Below are 15,301 nucleotides of genomic sequence, written 5' to 3'. Positions count from 1 at the left end.
ATGATCTTAAGATATCATTTGAAAGATCACATTAAGGTACTTGTAGGTACATATAAATCAAGTTCTTATCATACATAAGTTCTACTGAACTTAGCAGTTGTAGGTGGTAAGGGCCTAGCACACCATGACTACAACTCCTAGAGAGGTTCTAGTAGGAAAACATTTAGTGTAGGTAGGTGCACACACCACACCTCAATAGAAAATGTCCTTGGATGCAGGGCTTAGTGGGCCTATGCCAGAAGCTGACCCTCCCAGGGCACCTTCTAAATATGACACATTCACTTTTCATGAATTGAGAAGCCTGTGTACAGCCAGAAGGCTGAGACAAGAAGAGAGTCCAACCTTTAACCACCTGGTAGATATTTTAGTGGAGTATGATGTAGACAAGGCATCCACCCCAGATCAAACAGGTAGTACAGAGGGGGGCCATCCCTCAACAGAAGATCCCACTGGTGAGAACCAAGGGGAGTCTGATGATGTGGATGCTAACGAGGTAGAAATCAGGGAACTGAACCAGGTTAACCTAGGACTATTTGGGACTGAGGAGGAAGAATCCAATCCAGACCCCCAAGTAGGCCTAACCCTGAGCACAGAAGAGGAAGGTCACTCTCCAGTGAGTCCAACCACTCTGATGACTCAGTAGGGTCCCATGCCTCAGCTCTAGGGAGAATGACTTTCCCTCAGAGAAGAGAGCATAAGGCTAGGATGAGGGAATCCAAGCTTAGAATCAGGAGGCAAGAAGTTGCCCTTGCAAAAGAGACCCTGGCTCTTGAGAGAGAGAGAAAATTGTTTGGGCTAGAGCCCACTGGTGGCAGCACAGTATCTAGAGATAGGGAAAGGTCCCATGACCATAGAAACCTGAACAAGATTGTCCCTCCCTACCAGGTTGGGGATGACATCCACAAATGGATAACTGCTTTGGAGAGGGCTTGCAAAGCACAGCAGGTACGCCAAAGTCAGTGGGCAGCAATCTTGTGGCTCTCCTTTTCAGATAAAGGCAGAGGCAAGCTCCTGACAGTTAATGAATAGGTTGCTAACAACTACTATGTCCTGAAGGGTGCTCTAATAGATGGGTTCGGCTTAACCACTGAGCAGTACAGGTTGCTGTTCAGAGATACCCAGAAGACACAGACTCAGGACTGGACTGACTTTGTAGATTGTGCTACTAAGGCTCTGGAAGGCTGGTTACTGGGTAGTAAGGTTAATGACTATACAGGATTGTATAATTTGATCATGAGAGAACAAATTCTTAACAACTGTCAGAACCAGTTATTGCATCAACACCTGATTGACTCTGATCTGACCTCTCCCCAAGAATTGGGAAAGAAGGCAGACAAATGGGTCAGAACCAGGGTGAAGCTTACCAAAACCGTCCCACCTTGCATTGCCAATACGACCTCCCCTCCACAACATGCTTCTTGCCCAATGTCCTTGGGAGTTAACTTTACTACAAACTCCCCTGTCTCTCCCTCACCATCCTCGTCCACTAATCCCCCTTACCCTCAGTCTACTATCACAGTTCTCTTGGGAATGAGCAGATTCCCCCTCTATCCGGCATCACCTAGACCCCCTCAACAACTAAGACCTATCCTCCCTTGTCCCCCCACTCAATTCCCTGACTCCACACCCCTCTGTTGCATGTTGATTAACTGCTGATCCACCTCCTGCCACGCAACGGAGATTGCAGAAACCAATCTCAGTGAAAACGTCGACATTGCATTCCTAACTGTAACTTGGCTCAACCCCCACTCCCCTCCTATCCTCGACTTGCTCATTCCCCGAGGATATTCCATCATTAAGAAAGATAGAATCGATCAAATAGGAGGTGGCCTTGCCCTAATCTTTAAAGATGAACTTAATCTCTCGCTAGTCCATCTCCAAGACCCTTCCACCTTTGAATACCTTTGCGCTGATCTCTCTATGCCTGGCTCTCCCACCATTCGTTTACATACTATTTACCACCCCCTGGCAATTGTATCTCCTTTACTGAGGAGATGTCTGGTCTTATTATTCAAGCATCGCTCTCCCACTCCAAGAATCTCTTTCTCGGTGATTATAACATCCACTGGAATAAAAACGAAGACCCTGCTGTCATCCTATTTAAAGACACCATGGACATCACTGACCTGACCCAACTCTGCCAATCCCCGACTCACAACAAAGGTGCCATCCTTGATGCTATTATGACTAGCAAAGATCTGGCCTCTCTCTCAAAGATCCTTCCCGTAGACTGGTCGGATCACCACCTTATCCTATTCACCCTGTATAGCTCCACTACTCGCCCCACGCCTATCGGCAGTTTACCTATGAAACTTACTCGTAATCTTCACCTTATTCCACCTGGCGATTTGGAATCATCAATCAAAACTCGCTTACTTCTCCCCCCTCTCTCTCCCAGCACCAATGACCTTACTGAACATTACAATAATTCTATCCTTGAAGCCCTCGACCAAATTGCCCCAACCAAACTCAAACAACAAAAAAACATCCCTCCCAAATCCTGGTTCAATTCCAACCTTAATAATGAAAGACGGGCCCTCAGGCAGTCAGAACGTGCCTGGAGGAATCATCCCACCTCTGATAATTTGGTTCTCCTTAGAAACGCCAGAGCCAAATACAACAAGCATTTACAATGCAATAGGTCTCTCAGCATTAAAGTTTGAGTTATTGGCATTGTGTATGACAATGCGTTGCATCAATTTTTTTTCAAACTTTGAATTGGTGTATAAATGAACACCTGGGCTAGGTGGTGCATAGCATGGCGAGAAGGGACAATATGATGTTACGTGGTGTCCTAATATAGAGTGCATAAGTCCTAAATCCGCCTTGAGGCGCTAAGTGACAACAATATGTGGAGGAAAGGAATGACAAGTTTAAGCTATTGGCATTGTGATTGTCCATGCTTTTTATTTAAAATGTAAAAACCAATACATAAATAAAAGGCATTGTCATTTACAATGGCAACAGCTCAAACTTGCATAAATGCGAGATCTATTGCATTGGAAATGCTTGTTTCGAGTTAGGTGAGCTGCGTGTCTCATTAAGCGCGGCAGCAATTATTAAGCATGTAAATAAAAAAAATTAAAAACAACGACCCCTTCTGCTTTCTTAACATATTTCCAACATTGGGCAATGGGAACCACTTTTGTGGCTACGGCCTGCCTCCTTGACATCTGTCCATCCGGCAAAAATGTCACTCGTGTGCTGAAAGACGCTGTTCAGATCTTCTGCGAGAGTGCGCAGGCATTTTCGTGTACTTTTGTGCAGCAAAAAAAAGTCAGTATAAACTGACTTTTTAGTGGGTATTTACACGAAATGAATTTAAAAAATGGGGGAAATCCTAAGGTGTCAATACCATCACGTTTTCAACATCTGATTATCACAACTGCATGTACGCCACTCGTACTGCAAACTTAGTAATCTCCTGCCATAGAAGAATTTTGAGGCCTGAGGTGGTAGTGATAACCTGTAAGGTAGCAGCTGTGATAGATCCTAAACAAAGGTGGATCTTGAGCTGTGCCTAGCAAAACAAGCAGCATTCACATTACAAAGACCACCAAAAGCATACCCAGAGAAATATACCTTGGATTCCAATGGCAAACTCATACTATCTATTCCTGGGATAGGAGGGACACACCTTCCATAGAAAGGCGTATGTGAAACTTTTACTGAGCCTGCTCATGAGGACATTCTTCAGCTGATTTAGGAACAACTGCCACATTGACCTTTTCATAGCAGCGATAGAGGTTGTCATTAAAGACAAGTATATCAGGAAATATGTACTTCTTTGAGCCCGTTTACAAGTGGCCCATTAAACTGCCATGCCTGCACAAACACCTGTTTACCCGGGACTGCAATTATTAATGGTGCTGTCTTTATTGCATACGGTAACTACCAAGTGTGATACGGATTACATCCCTTCGTTACATTTCGGCAGATCAGACCAGTTAGAATACAAGGTTTGTGCAGAAAATGCCCCCGGAATCCCGCCGCGGCCGCACCGGAAGTCAGGCAATGTCGCATGTGACGGGGGCGGGGCCGCGTCCGGAGCGGAAGAGGAGGCAGGCGGAGTCAATGCATCTCGCGGCCCGGGGCTCCTGTGAGCGGTGGAGAGCCCCGGGGCCGCCAGCAGGAGGTGAGCCCCGGGAAAGGAGCTGCAAGAGCCGCAGCGTAAACTCCGCGGAGGGGGCACGAGGCACATGCCCGGTGCCTGCCCCTGCCGCGTGCTGAGAGCGGAGTCCCACGAGATTGGCCCGGTAAGTTGAAAAGGGCTGGGGGGAGGTCTTGGTGCACTCGTGTGTGTCTGTGTGTATGCTCGTGTGTGTATGTATGTGTGCGACGGTGGCGGCGGCGGAGGGCCTCGGTGCACTTGTGTGTGTGTGCGCGCGTGTGTGTATGTGTACGGGGGGGTCTCTGTATGTATGTGCGTGCGTGCATGGGCGCTCGTGTGTGTGTCTGTGTGCATGCACATGCGTGTGTGGTGTTGCATGAAAGTCAATTGAGCGCTCGTACTTGTGCACGTGCCAGTTTGAAATCGCCTCCAAGGAGATGCGCGCGGCCAGGATTGTCTCCTGGAAAGCAAACACGGCGACCAAAGGTTCTCGGCGAGAACGCGCTTCCGCGCGCTAAGCCGAGACCTAAAAAGCACATCTTCAATGAAAAAGCCTCCTTCCTCCGTTCACAACTTGACCAGGCTAGAAACCCTCCCAGAGAACTCTTTAACATTGTTAAAAAACAAACTTCCTCTGGCCCTCCTAAATTATTAGCCACTGTCGAAAGATGCGAAGAAATCGCCAGCTTCTTTTCTAATAAAGTCAACACGATCGAACTATCCTTCTCTCCCCCCCTCTCTCACTCCAATCTCCCAACAGCCAACACCCCCTCCCGAACATTCCTACTACACTTTTGTCCTCTTTTGGCCCGTGTCGCGATCCCTCTCAACCCCTCCCTGCTCTCGCCCAGCATGACTCCACTCTTCTGGACCACCATGCTAAAAACAATGCTTCCTGTAGTAGTGTGGCTCAATGGTTAGAGTGGCAGACCCTGATGCAGAGGTCTAGCCCGGGACCAGGGTTCAATTCCCCGTCTCAGCGGGTCTTGGGCTCAAAAATTCCACGGACCTGACAATTCTCGCCTCGGTGCCTATTCCAATCATGGAGTCCCTCTCTGCAACTCTGGGCAATAGCTTGCTTAATCTCCACAACGGCCCCGACAATGCTAAGGATGCCTGGCCTCCACCTTGGGGGTGCCCAGAAGTGAATACCTCACAGGGAAAGCCAGGATGGGTTCCACAGCGGTATTCGTACAAGCGCCTTGAGACCCGTGCGGGTGAGTAGTGCGCTATACAAGTATCAATTTACATTTACTGGAGTGAATTTTGTCCAGTATCAGAATCCACTGTCATCAACATCATTTCTAAACTCAAACCATTCTCTCATACCAAAGATCCTCTTCCTGCCCAATTGGTTCAAGAACTTAAACACATAATTGCTCCCATATGGACCAATATCATCAACTCCTCTTTTGCCACTGGTTGTGTTCCTGCCTCCCTTCAGTTAGGTCAAATCTCCCCCATTCTCAAAAATACCACAGCTGACCCTAATGACCTTAACAATATGCGCCCTATCTCAAACCTTCCCTTCCTCTCAAAAGCCCTTGAAAAATGTGTCCTGTCCCAATTAGATAACCATATCGTCTCCTTCAATCTCCTTGACGTTTTTCAATCTGGTTTTAGAAAGGGATGCAGTACCGAAACTGCTATGCTCAATATTACAGATGACATTTATCGCTCTCTAGACAAAGGCGAATCCTCACTACTAATCCTCCTTGACCTCTCTGCTGCATTTGATACTGTCCACCATCCCACCCTTCTTAATACTCTCAAAGATCGCTTTGGTTTTGAGGGCACTGTACTCAAGTGGTTCTCATCGTTTCTTCAAAATAGATCCCAACAAATTAAGCTCAGTCACTGCCTCTCCAAACCTCAACCTGTCTCACTTGGTGTTCCACAAGGTTCTATCCTATCCCCAACCCTATTCATGGAACCACTCACCCTCATTCTCAAACAAGCTCAAATCAGTTACCACCTCTATGCTGACGAACTATACTACAAGATTAAGTCCGACAATGACATTCTTCACCTCAATGATACCCTGAATAAAGTCCAAGCCTGGTTCCATCTTAATCATCTCAAACTGATTCCTAAAAAATCTGGAACCATCCTTTTCACTCCCAAAAACAAATTCCCTTCCTATCCAACTCTGGATCAATTATATCAAAGCACTTAATTGCTCCCTCTTCACCTCTAATTCTGTCAAATCCCTAGGCATCAGCATCGATCAGAACCTTAATCTCATCCCCCACATTAAAAATGCAGCGAAAGGTGCTCTCTTCACCCTTCACCACCTCAAAAAAATTTAACCTTTTAATCCAGCTGATGACTTCAAAATCGTTGTCCTATCTCTTGTCCTTTCCAGAATTGACTATGGCAAAAACACCACACTTGCTGGCCCCCCTAAAGTCCACCTTGCACCGATTAAATATGTTCTCAACCTAGCTGCCAGACTTATCTCTGACTGTAAACGATTTGACCACATCTCTCCTGTCTTCAAAAATCTCAATTGGCTCCCAATAGAAGGAAGATCCACTTACAAGATTGCATGTATCAATCACAAAGCTCTTCACCAAAACACCCCCTCTTACCTTTTGGACAAATTACAAAAAGCAGGGTGCTCCAGGTCCATGAGGAGTACTAACTCTCTTGTCCTAATCCCTCCTAGACTCAAATGTAAAAAGACCCAATCTCGTGCATTCTCTGGTAATGCTCCTACGATTTGGAACTTTCTCCCCAAAGATCTTCGCTGCAAACCCTCCTACCCTCTCTTCAAAAAAAGCCTCAAAGTACTTCTTCTCAACAAATATTGGGGTACCTAATGTCACTGAATCTGCAACAACCATCTGCAACCAACATTTTTATCAGGTTGCTAGCAGACACTCGGAGAACTCGCTTCCACAGCAGTGAGATGGCACAAGGGAAAAAAAAGTTCCCTGTGTCCATCAGAACGCTTCATTTTTTAAAATTGGGTCGAGGGACTCTCACAAGAGTATCCAACTGTCCAGAATTACAAATATTTATTAACCTTAATTTCTCAAAAACGACTGAAACTGATTTATACCAAATCACAAAAAGCACAATCTGCGTACCAAGGTGTAAGCATGAATTGACTAATGAATAGACACAAGATTTCTTTGCCCTCCATAAACCTATCTAGATCTTTTCATCCTTCTCCTCTCCCAGCAAACTCCTACACCCAAATCTCCTACACTTGTGGGACACCCCCGCGCCGCACGGCCACCAGCTGCTGAGTGTGCCCCTCCGCTGTGCGCTGCCTCGCTGCCTGTTTTGACTTCATTTGTGCTTGCTCTGGTTTCTCTTGTCTTTGCCCGTGTTTAGCGTTCTACTTGTAATTTGTGCTGTATTTTTGCATCCCCCAGTCTTTTTGCCCGTGTTTAGCGTTCTACTTGTAATTTGTGCTGTATTTTTGTCTCCCCTAGTCTTTCTGCCCGTGTTTAGCGTCTGTATCTGGATTTGTGTTGTTTCGCCGTCCCCTGTCCTGTTTCCCGCCTCCCTCGCCGCCCCCGCTTCCCGCCACCACTTTCGACCCCGCCCCTTTTTTTCCTTGTGTTCCCTCCCCGCCCCCGCCTCCCAGCTGACCCGCCCACCCGCGCACTTCGCCTTAAATGGCGACCGTGCGAAGGCGCAGCGTTGACGCGCAGCGGGCGCGCCGATTGTGCGCCGAAGGCGCGCCAAAGGTAAGCCCGTCTGCGCCCGTCCGCGCCTGGACCGCGCCCAGCGCCAGGACCCCTGGCCCCCACCGACGGAAGCCGACCCGACGAACCTACAGCACCGCCGACCTCATCGCACTCAACACCGGCCACATCCCAGGATGTCACCGAGCCGCCCCGAAGCACACCCACGGACCCTTCAGCTGCCACGCCTGCAAGTTCACCTGCATCCGGACCTTCCCTGCTCCCGCCAAGCCGAACTCCAGCAGCAACCACCTCAAGTGTATCCTGCTCAACACCCGCTCCGTCCACAGACACGCCGTAGAACTCTGGAACCTGCTCGACACCACCGCCCCCGACGTTGCCTTCATCACCGAGACCTGGATGAACGCCTCCTCAGCCCCAGACATCGCCATCGCCATCCCAGAGGGCTACAAGATCATCCGGAGGGACCGCGACAACCAGACTGGAGGAGGCATCGCCATCATCCACAGAGACACCATCCTCATCACGACCAACACCGATGACACCCTCACCACCGCTGAACACCTGCACTTCCAGATCCACACCAACCCTACCACCACCCTCAGAGGCACCCTGATCTACCGACCCCCGGGACCACGCACACGATTCAGCGAGGACATCGCCGACTTCGTCAGCCCGCACGCTCTCCCCTCCGCCGACTACATCCTCCTGGGGGACCTCAACTTCCACCTGGAGAACAACAACGACCACAACACCATCAGCCTGCTCGACAACCTCGACAACCTCGGACTCAAGCAACTGGTGACCACCCCCACCCACCTCGCCGGACACACACTCGACGCCGTCTTCTCATCCAGCAAAGACGTCACCTTCAGCCACGCAACAGGACTCCACTGGACGGACCACAGCTGCGTCCACTTCACCTTCAGAAGAACGACGATCCTCCACCACCAGCAACAGGTTGCTCGAAGAAGCTGGAACAAGATCACAGCCGACCAGCTCACCGCTTCCCTGAGCCAGCACCCTCCCGCCAACTCAGCGAACCCCAGCCAGGCCGCCGACAACCTCACGAAGTGGATCAACGACTGCGCGGACGAACTCGCCCCTCTGAGAACCCCACCCAGCAGATCCTGCAGCAGAAAAACACCATGGTTCACCGACGAACTCAAGAGCTCCAAGAAGAACTGTCGAGCCCTCGAGAAAGCCTGGAGAAGGGAACCAACGACGGACAACATGACCACCCTCAAGCTCGCCACCCGGAAACACCACCAACTGATCCGCGCCACCAAGAAAAATACATACAAGGATCGACTGAACAACAACGCACACAACTGCAAGGAACTCTTCAACATCGTGAAAGAGCTATCCAACCCCAACGCCGGAAACACTGACATCACCCCGTCGCAAGAACTCTGCAACTCCCTCGCGTCCTACTTCCACAACAAGATCACGGACATACACAACAGCTTCAACAACCAACCAACGCAAGCCACAACCGCAACGACGCCACCCACCACCACCCTCCGCACCTGGACCCCGATCAGCACCGAAGACACCATCCGCACCATGAACTCCATCCATTCCGGATCTCCGACTGACCCCTGCCCTCACCACGTCTTCAACAAAGCCGACGCTGTCCTCGCACCCCACCTGCGGGACATCATCAACACCTCCTTCGACTCCGCCACCTTCCCTGAGAGCTGGAAGCACGCCGAACTCAGCGCTCTCCTCAAGAAACCCACAGCAGACCCCACCGACCTCAAGAACTACCGTCCCATCTCGCTCCTCCCGTTCCCGGCCAAAGTCATCGAGAAGACCGTCAACAAACAGCTGGCCGCCTTCCTCGAGACGAATGGATCCCTCGACCCCTCACAGTCGGGCTTCCGAGCGAACCACAGCACCGAGACCGCCCTCATCGCCGCCACCGACGACCTTCGAACTCTGATGGACAACGGAGAAACAGCGGCCCTCATCCTCCTGGACCTCTCCGCGGCCTTCGACACTGTCTGCCACCGCACCCTAGTACAGCGCCTCAGCAACATCGGAATCCAGGGGAAGGCACTGGAATGGATCACCTCCTTCCTCGACGGAAGAACACAGAGAGTCCGCCTACCACCGTACAAGTCAGAGGCCACCAAAGTCATCTGCGGCGTCCCCCAAGGATCCTCACTGAGCCCCACCCTCTTCAACGTCTACATGAGCCCCCTCGCGACCATCGCACGCCAACACAACCTCAACATAATCTCCTACGCTGACGACACCCAGCTGATCCTCTCCCTGACCAACGACCCCGACACCGCCAGAGCCAACCTGCACGAAGGGATGAGAGACGTAGCCGAATGGATGACGACCAGCCGCCTGAAACTGAACTCAGACAAGACGGAGGTCCTCATCCTGGGCTCCACGCCCTCCGCCTGGGACGACTCCTGGTGGCCCCCCGCCCTGGGCACCGCACCCAAACCGACGGACCACGCACGCAACCTGGGCTTCATCCTGGACTCCTCCCTCTCCATGACCAGACAAGTCAACGCCGTCTCCTCGTCATGCTTCAACATCCTACGCATGCTACGTAAGATCTTCCGGTGGATCCCCACCGAGACGAGGAAGACGGTCACCCAAGCCCTCGTCACCAGCCGACTGGACTACGGCAACGCCCTCTACGCCGGAACCACTGCCAAACTCCAGAAGAGACTCCAGCGGATCCAGAACGCCTCGGCGAGACTCATCCTCGACATCCCCCGACGCAGCCACATCTCCGGACACCTGAGAGATCTGCACTGGCTCCCGGTCAACAAGAGAATCACCTTCCGTCTCCTCACCCACGCGCACAAAGCCCTACACGACCAAGGCCCGAGCTACCTCAACAACCGGATCAACTTCTACACTCCCAAGCGCCTCCTCAGATCGACCAACCACGCCCTCGCCGCCGTCCCCCGCATCCGAAGAGCGACAACAGGAGGAAGATCCTTCTCCTACCTGGCCGCCAAGACCTGGAACTCACTTCCGACCAATCTGCGCCTGACCCAAGACCACCTCTCCTTCAGGAAGAAGCTCAAGACCTGGCTGTTCGAGCAGTAACGGCACCCCCCCCCTCCAGCGCCTTGAGACCCTACGGGTGAGTAGTGCGCTCTACAAATGACCTGATTGATTGATTGATTGATCTTTGAATGCGAGTATGGCTTTAGCATAATCTGAAATATTGTTTGTAATGTTCTAACCTCCATTACACTACTTTAAACACAAAAAAAGTCGAAACAAATAATATTTCACATATGGGCAATCGACTTCGCCTATTAGAGGAGGCACAGAGAGGAAAAGGATGTGTATAATTAGAGAATTAAACTACCAAGCTGCCACTGTAAGCGATACTGTTTAAAAAAAAAACAGCTTCTGTTAAATATCTTATACATTTAGGGCCCCAGAATTTTTTTCTTTTACATTCATTTCTCACCAGGGTATTTTCTTATTGTGAAATACCTCCATGAAATCTAGATGATGCTTGCACGATCTCTGTTGCAAGAAGCCGGTGTGTGACATGTTAGCACGCCCCAAACCCATCCAGTTCCAAGCCAAAGAAAACAGCCTACCCGGCCGATTTTGTTTAAAATATTTTTTCACGACACAACGCGCATAAAACAAGGGGCGTTGTTGCACACTTTTTTTACGCTGAGAGTGAGAGACGGGGTCGGCTGGTAACAGAATTTCTAGAAGATTCCAAGGAGTTCGTCAGTCCGGGGGTCCTGTCAACAGGTGCGCTCGCGCCGTGCGCAGGCCTAAGGCCCTGCCAGCAGACGTGAGTCTTGGAATGACGCAGTTCTCCCCCTCCCCTTAAAGTGGGATTAGCTCGCCCAAAGCGGTGCAGAAAGCCTCTCCGCGCTCTTTAGCGTCTCATGAGGAGATCTGGCTCGAGACAAAAGGAAATCCTAACGTGCAAAAAAATGCATAATAATAAAGACTGTGGCGGGGCGAGAATTCCATCACGGATCAGATGAAATTGGTTTAAAGACTCGAAAGGCTTCACGCTATGGTGGGCGAACTTTGCACCATGTGAAATGTGCCCTGAAGTGTGAGGAGGTGAAGGCAGGCCTAAGCTGCGCTTTTACATCCCAGTGGTGTGTGGACCCTTGTCCTGAAGCGCGAGGGCTCACGGAAAATGCATCTTATTTTACCATTCACAGTAAAACGTAAGTGTTTGAAGTTGCAAACCCGCAGTTGAAAACGAAGGGTTCTAAAACAGTCGTCTCCAAACTTGCCCGTGGGGCTAAAAAAAGATTGCCCAGGGGTGTGGGGGGGGCAGGGGGTGTGCGCACGAATCTGTAGCAATAAGGATGACTAGAGCGTCCATATCCATTTTAGAACATAGTTTTGGCAATGTAATCAGCAGAATGTTTTTTTAAAGGGATAAGTGACCATCATTAAAATGTAAATAAATAAAGATATTGATGGGAGAAAATGATAACTTCTTATTGTTCAATATTCCTTAGATGATGCATATCCGATAGGCTTTAGATGTTTTGTCTGCCTCACAGCAGACTTTACATGTTATATAAACTGTGAGAAAAAGTCCGTGTAGACTGTAGAGCATACAATCTAGAATTTTTCCTCAGAAATGCATCCTTTCGATTTCACCTGAACTCTTTCGACTTCTTTGCACTGTTTAAAAGTAACAAGTGTTTTTGTGATACGTTAAAAAGTCTTGTAGATATCATTTGTTGCTATATTTTTAGGAAACAGAACCCACTATATTGTCTTAACATGTTTTCAATCTGTAACGTTTATCATAATGTTTGTGAAAATGTATTATTTTGGGGAGTAACCAATCGAATTATTTTTGCATGGGGTGGATTTCATGTTTTGCCCTCAATATTCTATCCTCCATATTAGTATGCCACGGTATTGTTGGTGTCAATATTCAGTAGTACAATCTTTAAGGCCGTTCAAACTTGACCTCAGTCTTTCTTCCCTACAGTGTGTCCTGTACTTGTCACCAGCATCAGAAAATCCCTTAGTGAGCAGCTTGCCTGCCCACCTTATTGTTCTCAACAGGACTTCTGCGCCCAGTGAACTTTTGTATATTCTGATCCAGCACAATGCGAGTTATGGGCAAGAGGTGTCCTGGTATGATGGCTCTATTAGTTTCCGGCAACGTGCCTGAGCCGTCCCTATGTTAGTGGACCTTTACCGCCTGGTGTGGGAGCCAGGGTGTTCAACTCCTAGGTCCTTGACATATTCGGATTGACGATTGGTCAGCCAAGGAGCATGATGTGGTGGTGGGCCAGGTGAGCCAGCAGGCATCATCTTGCATAACTCGCAGGCATTTTTTCCCATGTAGCCGCCAAAGTTTAAAGGTAGCTGGCGGCCATGTCCGGGAAGGGGAAGTGTAAATCTAAAGACCTTACACTCGCCCATTTGCTAAAATTAGTGTTGGCAAAGCTTGAGGACAATGAGAAGGTAAGGTCGCAATAGATCTTCTATAGCAAGCTCAAAACAGAAGTATCCAACGCCCACAACTCTCCAGTGTATCATCCAGGGTGGCTCCCCTCTCCTCATTAAAAAAGTGCGTGAAGAAGCAGCCCAAACTGGAGGGGTAAAGGACAAGAAACACTCAGAAGAAAGAGAATTTGCCCCAGCATCTAGTCAAAACATCAACTCACAGAATGTAAATAGAATCAAAAATAATAGTGTGCAGGCTGCACCAGGTGGTGCATTGGGGGCAAGTATCTGTGTAATGATGTTTGTAGAACCCCCAAGGCTATCGCTAAGGCAGATTGGAGGATTTCCACCTAAGCCAGCTTGGGTTGAAGGGCCTTCCAGTGCTAATTTGGTTAACAATGTGAATGATGGGTGGATGTCCCAGACAGGGCCAGTCACTTTGAAAAGAAGGAAGGTTCACCGTCTCTGGGGAGATGCAATTGAAGGCCCAGCACATCCACCAAGACCAAATGAGTGCAGTAGTGGTTTTGCCATGAACACATCAGATTCCTTTTGTGGCCTTTGCTCACACCTGATTTTTAGTCCAGCAGTTGTTGTATTACATTTTAGGACCCTAATGTAATTTTCCTGATTCATGCCCTTATATAGGTATAAATCACCATATCCTTATATAGTCATAGAAATCATAACCATATTTAGACGCAGCTCATGCAGTCCAAATACAGCAGGGCTATTTCCACCAGTTCTGAAAATCCATAACGATTTCTTGGAAAACTCGGCTTCAGCAGCTAGGGACTTCCCCTTGCTCGAATACTGACTTGTCCAAGAACTCATGGAGTTTTCAAAGAACTGAGACTATTTGATGACATTATTATGTCCACCTTTACGTCAAACTCGGCACCTTCAAGGTACAAATATGCCCACACTTGCCATAGCAAGCACACAGTGGTTTGGAGGAGTTCGACTATCTACTTGCCCAATGCATCCTGCTACAGCAGGTGCCGAAGGAACCGACCCTCCAGCAGACGCACTGAGAGAGACGCTGTCTTTTCTCTTGCGGAGAAATCAGGCTACAGTGTTTCCAAGCTACCCTTGCGGGTTGTTGGGAAATCGAGTCCTGAGCCTGACCTTCTTCTTTCTAAACCAAGGTACGGAGCTGATTAGACCCTTAGAGAAATATTGGCTAGATTCTTGGCAAAGAATATTAAATTTATGCTACACCTCACTTACTTCTTCCCTCGTACTAGACTTAGGTTAGGTACATCGGGGTAGGCGTATTTTAGAAGCACCAGTTGAGTACTTTTTAGCCTCTGTTATTTATACATGTATTTATCTATGGTCTAGGAGCCATAGAATGCTTTTACAGTGCTATTTTATCCTACTCTTTTTACTGTACGCATTATACTTTGCAACCAGTATTACGATTGTAGCAGTTCATTTCTTCTGCTTGAGAAAGAAGACTGTTCAATAAATACTTTTATTGAAAACGCCAGTCTATCTATTTCTCCGCACCGCTGGTGAAACGAAGCATGCATGAATGACTGAGTAAAATATCTATCTATTGTTTCCACGACTCTGAAGATCAGGTTTATCTTGGGGAAATAAAGTTTTCATGTTTATGCGGTTGTCAGAAACTAAGAAACTAAATCCCTTCTTGTGAACTCGAGAAAGTTTCTAGTGACCTCTGAGCTAGCTGGAACTCACAATTAAGTCTAATATACTCGATAGAGACATAGGGGCATATGTAGGTAATTTTGATTTTGCGTTTTGGAAAATGCGACTTTTGGCGAATCGCACTTTCCGAATCGCAATACCGGATGTAGGTAAAAAATCGCTATTTTCTTGCGATTCTCTAAAATTCGCAGAATTTTTGTGCGATTACTGAAATTGCGATTCCCTATTAGCGAATTCGTTAATAAGGAATCGCAAAAACAGGAAAGAGCAATTCAGGTGCAGAATGATGACATCACAACCAGGAAGTGTGAGTCTCCATGCTGCACCTAATTGCCTGCACCTGTCCCAGAGTCAGTTGCTGGCTGAGAGACAGAGTGGAGGGATTGTGGATTTGGCTCAAAAGCAAGGTGGAGAGAAGCAGGCA

The 15,301-nt window shown here is 48.6% G+C and overlaps 1 long non-coding RNA gene across 3 annotated transcripts in view; it reads right to left on the bottom strand.

Moving 5' to 3' along the window:
* Positions 1 to 11,449, bottom strand: part of LOC144821495 (uncharacterized) — a 786,063-nt gene extending 774,614 nt beyond the window's left edge. For all 3 annotated transcript variants that reach the window (XR_013608371.1, XR_013608369.1, XR_013608370.1), the window contains exon 1: positions 11,222 to 11,449. This is a non-coding gene — a long non-coding RNA (uncharacterized LOC144821495). The remainder of the gene's footprint in view (positions 1 to 11,221) is intronic.
* Positions 11,450 to 15,301: the final 3,852 nt, after the last annotated feature.

The sequence above is a fragment of the Lissotriton helveticus genome, chromosome 2_2, assembly GCF_964261635.1.
Source record: "Lissotriton helveticus chromosome 2_2, aLisHel1.1, whole genome shotgun sequence".
Taxonomy (NCBI): Eukaryota; Metazoa; Chordata; class Amphibia; order Caudata; family Salamandridae; genus Lissotriton; species Lissotriton helveticus.
This window is presented reverse-complemented; position numbering and strand designations above follow the sequence as displayed.